We start from the raw sequence: 8,911 nt of genomic DNA, 5'->3' as shown, positions 1-8,911 counted from the left end.
CGTTGGGGTCTGGTTTTGTCACCCCAATTTCCTAGCTGGGAACAGAGGAGTGAATGTGCCTCCCCCAGGTCACACCCAGGGCAGGATCTGAACCCAGGACCCTCCTAGATCCCTTTGGCTCTAACCTACGTGGATTAGCAGACCGAGGGGTCTGGAGCTTCAGATACTCCCATGGTGCGAGCATGAGGTCAGTGCAGGATGATCCCTAGCATGTAAACCCTGTGTGCCCCACAGTCTCATCCTGGAGCAGGGAGATGCTCAATCCCATATCCCAGCAGGTTCACTGTGGCTCTGAATGTGACTTCTCCCCCCTTATGACAGGCCCACCAGCCTCCACTGCTGCCAGCCCCACCCGCACACACACCTGTCTCATAGTAATCATAGACTTTCACCACCGCCGGCTTCAGGCTCTGCACGGGGAAGTCCTGTTCCACCGCGAAGGAGAAGCTCAGAGTCACATTGCTCACCTGAGAAGGAAACAGACGAGGCTCAGGAAGCTCTGAGCCACTTCACCCTCTCGTTCCACATCTCCTCCCCCCATCGGTGCCCCCCATGATCCTGCAGGTCCAGCATCTGCCCCCCTTGGCTGCAGGGCCTGGCAGGGATTCAGGCCCTGAGGGAGGTGGGATAAGCCCTGCCCAACCCCAGGGTATGAGCCGCTGTCCCTGATACCCGTAGGTGGGGGGAGATCAGGGCCCTGGCTCTGTGTTGGGGAAGTGCTGAAGGGAAACACTGGGCAGGAATACATGGGTTTGTCTTTCCAAGCTGAGGCTTGGGAGATCCCCTCCCCTGGGCACTTCTATTGGGAGTACATTGGGGGTGACTCTTCCTGGCCCATTCCGGCCCCGTGCAGCCACTCACCTGCTCCATGTAGAGCAGCACGTGGTTGGTGCTCAGTTCTGTGCGGTGGATGTGGTGATGTCCTTCCAGCTGCCAGCAGCCAAGGGAGAGAAGCAGGATGTAACTGAGCCCCCCTTCGAACCACCCCAGAGCCCTAAGCAATGGGATGCTTCCACAAATTCATGGAGTCCAAACCCAGGAGGACCATTGTGATCATGTAATCTCACCTCCTGTATAACCATGGGTGTAGTTTGGGGACACTGGGGGGTGTTGTCCCCCCAAACTGCAATCCTTAGGCAGGTGTGGAATTTGCCCCCACACCACCCCACATGCGCAGCCCCATTGCCCTGACTGGAGCTGCCCCCACCCCCTGCCACAAATACAGAAGTGAAATTACGCCTATGTGTGTAACACAGGCCAGAGAACTTCCCCAAAAGAATTCCTAGAGCAGATCTTTTAGACAAAGACAAACATCCAATCTCGATTTAAAAATGGTTAGTGATGGAGAACCACCGGGAGCTTTTTCCCCTGGGGCTGTCAGGGAAGAGGTGTAGTATGTGTCCCCACCCAATTGGTGGACTGAGGTGTCAAGTGCATCTGAGGGGCTGGACCACAATCAAAGGCAGCACCAATTCCAGTATACCCAGCCTCAGTCAAACAGACCTAATAGTTCTTCCTCATTCTCTAGGTCTTAGACTGGCTAACACTGTCTGCAATGCCGGGGTCACTGCACAAGGTCTCCATAAGCCCAGGCTGGAGTCAGACATGGAAGGAGCTGCTGTCTACACTGCAGATCCTGCAGCTGGGAAATCTGCAGGTGAAAGGCTGATCTGAACTGGCCCCTGTGACAGAAGTGGGGTGGGGACTCTCAGACCCTTCAGGATTCCAGTGGAAAAGAAGAGAAACAGACGACATGGGGGGCCCTACTGCTGCAGATGAGACCAGGCTGCACCCATAATATGAGGGGTCAGGAATTGGAGCCCACTGGGGGCCAGATACCTCTCAGGTGGGGCTGAAGGCAAGGGGCTCTGGAGAGGTTATAGCCCATACACAGAACAGGCTGTTACCTTCCTCACTGATGACTTCACAGGAATGAATCCTGACAGCATCTTAACGTCAACGATGACCATGTTGGAGACGGGGCGTTTCCCTGTGTAACTGGGAGACCAAGCAGGAAATGAAACAAGGTTTAATACATCTCAGCACAGAGCTGATGCACCTCAACTCTGATTGGCACAGGTGCACACTCCCCCGATCTGTAGCATCTCCCACCCCACCTGCTTGTCCACCTGCAATCTCCTGGAGTGACCCATCCCCAGCCGTAGGGCTCAAAGGCGCTGACTCCATGGGTGCTCCGGGGCTGGAGCATCCACAGAAAAAAACTGATGGGTGCTTAGCACCCACCGGCAGCCCCCCTATCAGCGCCTCTCCCTCTCCCCAGTGCCTCCTGCCCTGAAGCGTCCAGGAGGAGCTGCGGAGAGGGGGCGGAGCAAGGTTGGGGCACGCTTGGGGGAGGGGGTGGAATGGGGTGGGAAGAGGCGGGCGGGGGCATGATGGGGGTGGGAAGAGGCAGAGCAGTGATGGGGCCTTCAGTGAAGGGGTGGAATGGGGGCAGAGCCTGGGGGGGAGCACCCCTTGGCACATTAGAAAGTTGGCACCTAAACTAGGGCTGCTCTGGAAGGCCTGGGCCTGTGAGGGGAGTTACCTGATGTTTATGGCAATGCTAAAAGTCCTGTGGACCTGGGGGCTGTCACATGTCTCAGGGACCGTGTGCACCTCCAGCGCGAATGGTGCCTCTTCTGGCTTGGGGAGCACGTTGTACCTCAGGCTGGTCTGGAAGAGAATGCACAGTTCTATGTGAGCCTGTGCGTATCTCCTCTCTGCTTATCTCCTCTGCCTCCTTCCCCCGGTCCATCTCATTTCCTCCTTTGTCTTCTCTTTCTCCTTCCTCCTCTCACTAGCTCCCCATTCCCTAACTCTGGACATGCTCTCTCCTCACACCTTTTCCTCTTTTCTCATCCTTATCTCCATCTCTTTCTCCCTTCCCTCCCCTACCCATCCCACCTCACCCTGCCACCTCCAGGATGAGCCAGGCGGCCTCAGCAGCAGCCTCTCCCCCTGCCCCTGGGCCCCTCACCTGCACATAGACACATCCTTCTCCTGTCACCCCCGTGCTGTAGTCTCCTGGCACCTCTGGCAGTGCCACACGCTGGAGCAGCAGACGGTTCGTGTGATCCACCTGGAACTGGGTCTGAAAGTTCCCTGTGGATTGCAGGGTCACTGTGGATGCTCCTCCGCTCTTGGTGTAAGTAGAGGCAGGGGCAGGGCCTGGAGCGCCACCACTGTGTCCTGCCAGACAAGAGATGGGCCCAGGCGCCCAAGGGAATGAATGAGCCATTTCTATGGGCCTGGAGCCCCTACCCCACCGGCTCCTACCACACAGCACCGCCCTGCTCAGAAAGGTTAGTTTTTCCCATTTCCACCCATTCTCTACCCATCACTCCCACAAGCCATTCACCTATTCCCTGGACCCAGATCCTCCAAGGTATTTTAGCACCTTTCTCCCACTGAAAGCAGCCAAGTGTCTAAGTACCTTTGGGAACGTAGGCCTTGGGAATTCTGACACTCCACTACAGGGAGCTGAGGGAAGAAGCCACCCACCCTCCCGTGAAGGAGCAAGCTGAAGGGACAGCTGACAGGGCAGACAGATAACAGAGGCAGATGCACCCACGTGCCTCAGCAGCAGGAAAACAGAATTACAACCCTACTGTGTTAACCAAATCCCTCCGTGAAGTAGTCTTCCAAAGGGAAACACTTCATGCACTGTCTTCAAGCGGGATGTGTTTTGGGCTGCCTTTAATCAGGTGGCACTTTCTGGTTCTACATAACTCGGGATGGTGCCCCCACCGCATCTAGGGTGACCAGATGAGGGGAAGAAAATATCGGGACACATGGGGCGGGGGGGCTGCCGGCAGAGCAAAAAAAAAAAAAAAAAGCGGAGCAGGACGCGGGACAAACACCTAAATATAGGGACAGTCCCAATTTTATCGGGACGTCTGGTCACCCTAGCTCCACAAGGTGTGTCTGGCAGTGGCTAACTGCTGCTGCTTCTCTGGGGAGTCCTCAGCTCCCGAGCTGGATTGGCTGGGCTGGATGGGGTCAGTGCTGGGGGGAGCTGAGGAAAGCGTCATGTTGCTGGATGCTCAGGGCGACAAGTCTGCCCTCTGTACACAAGAGCATCACTTGTCCAGTCTCCTGCCATTAGCCCACTAAGGCCTGTGGGGATCTGATGTAGCCATGCTCCATGCTGTGACTATCCCATGATCTAACCCCCTCAGAAACAGAGGTTCTCTAAACCCTGCAGCGAGGGCACTGTCACCCCTTCCCCCTCCCAGAAGGAGTCTGTCTCTGTTTCAATGCTAGGTTATTCGTTCTTCTGTGGCAACCTGATATATATATCTCCTGCCTCCCCCTCCTGCCCTGGGTGTCTGAGGCTGGGGATGGGAACAGCTCACCTGGGTGGAGGAAAAGCCCCCGTTGGGATTCTGCTGCTTGCTGATCCACGTTGCAATTTGAGCTGCTAATAATAGGTCTTCTTGGGATGGTGCCGGCCGTATGGGAAGGTAAGCGAGAAGCACGTAGGACGTCATCTCCACCTCGGCGGAGGGAGCACGGGGGTGATAGAACGGGAGATCAGCTTCTGGCTGCTTCCCAGGCCTCTGCCAGTGAACGGAGCCATCTGCAGGGGGAGAAGGGAGAGGGAGGAGAAAAGGAAATGTTTCTTACCGAATATCTGGTTTTTGCCAAGAGGGTTACTGACATACTGTCACTGAGGATGGAGAATGGAGTCCCAACCCTTGCTGGGCATGTCAATACAAAGCATGAAGGTATTAAATAATCCCTCTAGTGGGTTGATACAGTCCAGATGTGGAAACTCTCAGTGTCTAATTAGGTTGCTGCACCTGTGCCTGTGTCTCCCACATTTTATGAAGTCAGATCCCAGGAATGGCCAGTGCCAAGGTTTTTAAGGCTCATTGATCTAAAATGTGTGAAGAGACTAAAGAATCCCGACCTGCCGCAGTACACACTGAAGGTTATAGCAATAACAATCAAACCCTTCTCCTGCCAGGCTACATAGGGCCAGTGGACCGGGATGCAGAAGAAGAGCCCATAAACAGGTCTCACCCTCTTTCACAGCTTCCTTATCAAGCGAGTCCAGCAGTGCCCTGTGCTTCTCCTCCTTCCCTGCCAGGGTGAAGGCGTAGGCCATCAGTGCCTTTGTGTACACGTGGCTTCCTCCCTGCTCCATGGCTGTTTCCAGGCAGAATAAAGCACTACGGACCACAGAGTGCTGCGGGGAGCATAGAGGGGAAATAATCAGTGTTTGCAGTGTGACGATATGAGCTAGGCTTTGGGCACTGCCTGTGCTGGCTGTCATCTCATGGCCACAGAGCACAGATGGATTTAAATAAGATGTGCAGTGGATCTAATATAACACAGATGCTGGTGATGGGATGAGTGACTGTTTGACACCAGTCACTTGCATGGTCCCAGTGAACTCAGACTCTTGTAGTAATTTGGTCACCCCATCACTGTGGGCCACTGAGCACAGAAATGTGTCTTAAATGTGTCTAGCTGAGACAGCCTCAGCAGTTACAAAAATCACATTCCTGCCTTCCATGGGGTAGCCATGTTAGATACGAGGCCTTCACAATTTGGAGAAATTAAGGTAATCTGAGGTGTCTAGGGCTATTTATTGAATTTTAACCAAGAAAACATGTGGAAGGCAAATGAAACAGACTGCCATGGATAGCAATGGGCCAACAGCTGTCAACTAGTATATAATCCCTCCCAGTCATTCATCCAATGAAAAGCATGACTAGATGTTAGGATATAGATATTCAGGCCTGTCTGTAAAGGCCTATACTTTAAGAATTTAGGTGTATTCTTATCACTTAGCTAGTAATAGAGGTATAAAAGAAAGAATCAAAATCACTGTCTGCCTGTGTAAGGGCCTTCTCGTACTGTGACAGTCTGAAGCTCTGTTCTTAGGCTAAGGCCTTCAGCTAAGCAGCAGAGGCAGCCATAAACTGGGAAATGTACGGTCACATCCTCACATTCCAAACTAGTCACATTGAAATAAGGTGCTATTGGGCTGTTAGGAATACAATCCTGTCCTGATAATGCCTATCACCTCCAGAGAAAGGGAAGAGCCTAGAAAACGTAAAAGGAAACTTAGTTTGATAGCGTCCTGTCTGGCAAGAACTCACTTATCAATAGCTGGGATGTGAAACCCTCATCTCTTTGTTCTTCTATAGTCTCCACTTCCCTATTGTTTGTCTGTATAATCTCAGTTTGATTCTGTGATTGTTTCTGTCTGCTGTATAATTAATTTTGTTGGGTGTAAACTAATTAAGGTGGTGGGATATAATTGGTTAAATAACCATGTTATAATACATTAGGATAAGTAGATAGCTCTGTGGTTTGAGCATTGGCGTACTAAACCCACGGTTATGAGTTTGACCCTTGAGGGGGACACTTAGGAATCTAGGGCAAAATCAGTACTTGGTCCTGCTAGTGAAGGCAGGGGGCTGGACTTGATGGTCCTTTCCAGCTCTATGAGCTAGGTATATATATTATTGGTTAGTTAAATTTCAGTAAAATGATTGGTTAAGGTATAGCTAAGCAGAATTCAAGTTTTACTATATAGTCTGCAGTCAATCAGGAAGTAAGGGGAGGGATGGGAACAGGGACTGGGGGTAGGGGAATTAGAATCATGTTTCGCTGGCTGGGAATAGGAACAGGGAATGGGAACAGGGACACAGGCAAGGCTCTGTGGTGTCAGAGCTGGGAAGGGGGACACTGAAGAAGGAAATTGGAATCATGCTTGCTGGAAGTTTACCCCAATAAACATCAAATTGTTTGCACCTTTGGACTTTGGGTATTGCTGCTCTCTGTTCGTGCAAGAAGGACCAGGGAAGTGAGAGGGTGAAGGAATAAACCCCCTAACACTAGACCCCTAGTACATTTACAGAGACTATATAAAACAAACAGGAATAATGAAGAAGGGAGTAGCCACGCTGTCAGGCTGAAAAGCTTCCATCAGTCAGACCCATCTGAGCTGCAGCCAGACACACAGGAGACAGTGACCGAGCACTACAGCTCTTTTGACATGAATTTGGAATTCTTTTTTTCCATTGTGCATATTAAAAAAAACAAATAAATAAAGAGCCAATCAAAGAAGCAGAGCTCGGCCAGAACCAGTACTGCACACCCAGATGCTTCTGAGGCCTGGGGACCGTCTCATTCTGGAGCCAGAGCCAAAGCCTTTCCAGACTGTTTTTTCCCCTCCTTTCCTTAAAGGTCCCTTTATCAAGGCAGCAGGCTGCCACTATCAGGACTCGGATGGGTACAGGGAGTGGGGGAGAGGGGAGGCTGCTGACCCAGGGGAACTCATGACGGGGACTTTGTGAGTGTGGATACGTACAGTGATGGGCAGAGGAATCTCTAGCAGTGCGATGGTGATGTAAGCAGAGAGCGTGACCTCATCGTCCACCCCGCCCTGCAGGGAACCACAGAGAGAGACACATTAACCCCACGCAGCACCTAAAGCCTTTCCCTGCTGGGCCCTCTACATACTACATCCTCATGCCCTTTATCTGCCCACTCTTGCCATGCCCCATGATAGCTCTCACAAATGGGTATGTCTACACTGCAGCGGAGAACGTGAGACATGCACACACCAGCTCCGCCCAAGCTGCTACACTAACAAAGGCAGTGTGGCCATGGGTGGCAGCTCTGGCTAGCTGCCCAAATACAGTCATGCTCAAGCTTGGAGTATGTACTTGGGCAACTAGCCTGAGCTGCCATGGCCACACTGCTATTTTCGTGGCTGTCTGCCTGTGCTGGGAAGTACACTCCCAGCTGCCGTGTAGAGACACTCTGCGTTTCTGTCCCCACTTACCTCCCATGGTAGTTACCATGTATCTGCCCCTCCTTTCTCCTCCCCATAGTAGGTCCCACGTACAGTACAGTATCTGCCCATCCGTATCTCCAGGGTAATTCCCAGGCCCACATCATCCCCTGCTCCTCCCACCCTGGCCCCATGTGCTGACGTGTCTGAGCTGTTCCCATGCAGAGTTGTAGCTCTCTCCATGTCACTGAAGTCCTGTATGGGTCCCATGGGAAGCCAGCTGGGCAGATACGTCACCTTTATGGCATTGTTCAGGAGCGTCCCGGAGCTCCGGAAGCAGCCGTTTTCCTTCTGCTTGCCAGCGAGCCAGGCCAGGGCATCCTGGATGTGCTTCTCCTCAATGAAGATGTGAGAGCGGGCCTGCGCGAAGGACTTGAGGACGAAGGCCGTCAGCCTGCGACAGAGTGCGGACAGCGGTGAGAGCTCCCTCCCATGCCCTGTGCTCGCTGGAGGGGACGGGGTCCTGGGGCATCGCCAGCCTGAGGGGAAGCAGCAGGGGCCAGAGAGCTGGTGGCCATGGGGCAGAGAGCATGAATACACTGCCTCCACCTTCACCCACCTCCACAGTCTCCTTCACACTGATTTCAGGATCCAGTTCAAACTCTCTCTTCCTGTTTATAAAATCCTCCCTGGACACAACCAGTCTCTCAAACTTAGGAGCCCTCTTCATGCTAAATACAGCTCTTATAGCAGAGGGCCGGAGGGTTGCAAATGTTGAATCTATATTTAAACAGGGCTCCATGGGAGTTCCAAGGAGTTATACACCAGTTTGCCTGTACTTAGTAAACTAGTCAAAATGACAATTAAAAATAGCATAATAAAAGATTCAGAAGATCATGATCTGATGGGGTCTAAGCAGCATGGCTTCTGCAAAGGAAAATTGTGTCTCACTAATCTCTTAGAATTCCCTGAACATGTCAATAAAGAGCTGAATGAAAGAGAATTGATTGACATAATTTCTTCAGTAGTCTCTTATGACAGACCTTCTCGAAAGCCTTTTGGAAAGTCTAAATGAATTGAATAATCATGGGATGAGGGTCAAAGTGTTGTCGTGGATCAGAAATTGGTTCAGGGACAGAAAACAAAGACTAGAATTAA

At 52.1% G+C, this 8,911-nt stretch overlaps 1 pseudogene; it reads right to left on the bottom strand.

Moving 5' to 3' along the window:
- Positions 1-221: 221 nt before the first annotated feature.
- On the bottom strand, positions 222-8,384 carry LOC135980255 (alpha-2-macroglobulin-like; annotated as a pseudogene).
- Positions 8,385-8,911: the final 527 nt, after the last annotated feature.

This window comes from Chrysemys picta, unplaced genomic scaffold (genome assembly GCF_011386835.1).
Source record: "Chrysemys picta bellii isolate R12L10 unplaced genomic scaffold, ASM1138683v2 scaf2404, whole genome shotgun sequence".
Classification (NCBI taxonomy): Eukaryota; Metazoa; Chordata; order Testudines; family Emydidae; genus Chrysemys; species Chrysemys picta.
The sequence above is the reverse complement of the archived record's forward strand: the minus strand, read 5'-3'. Positions and strand labels throughout refer to the sequence as shown.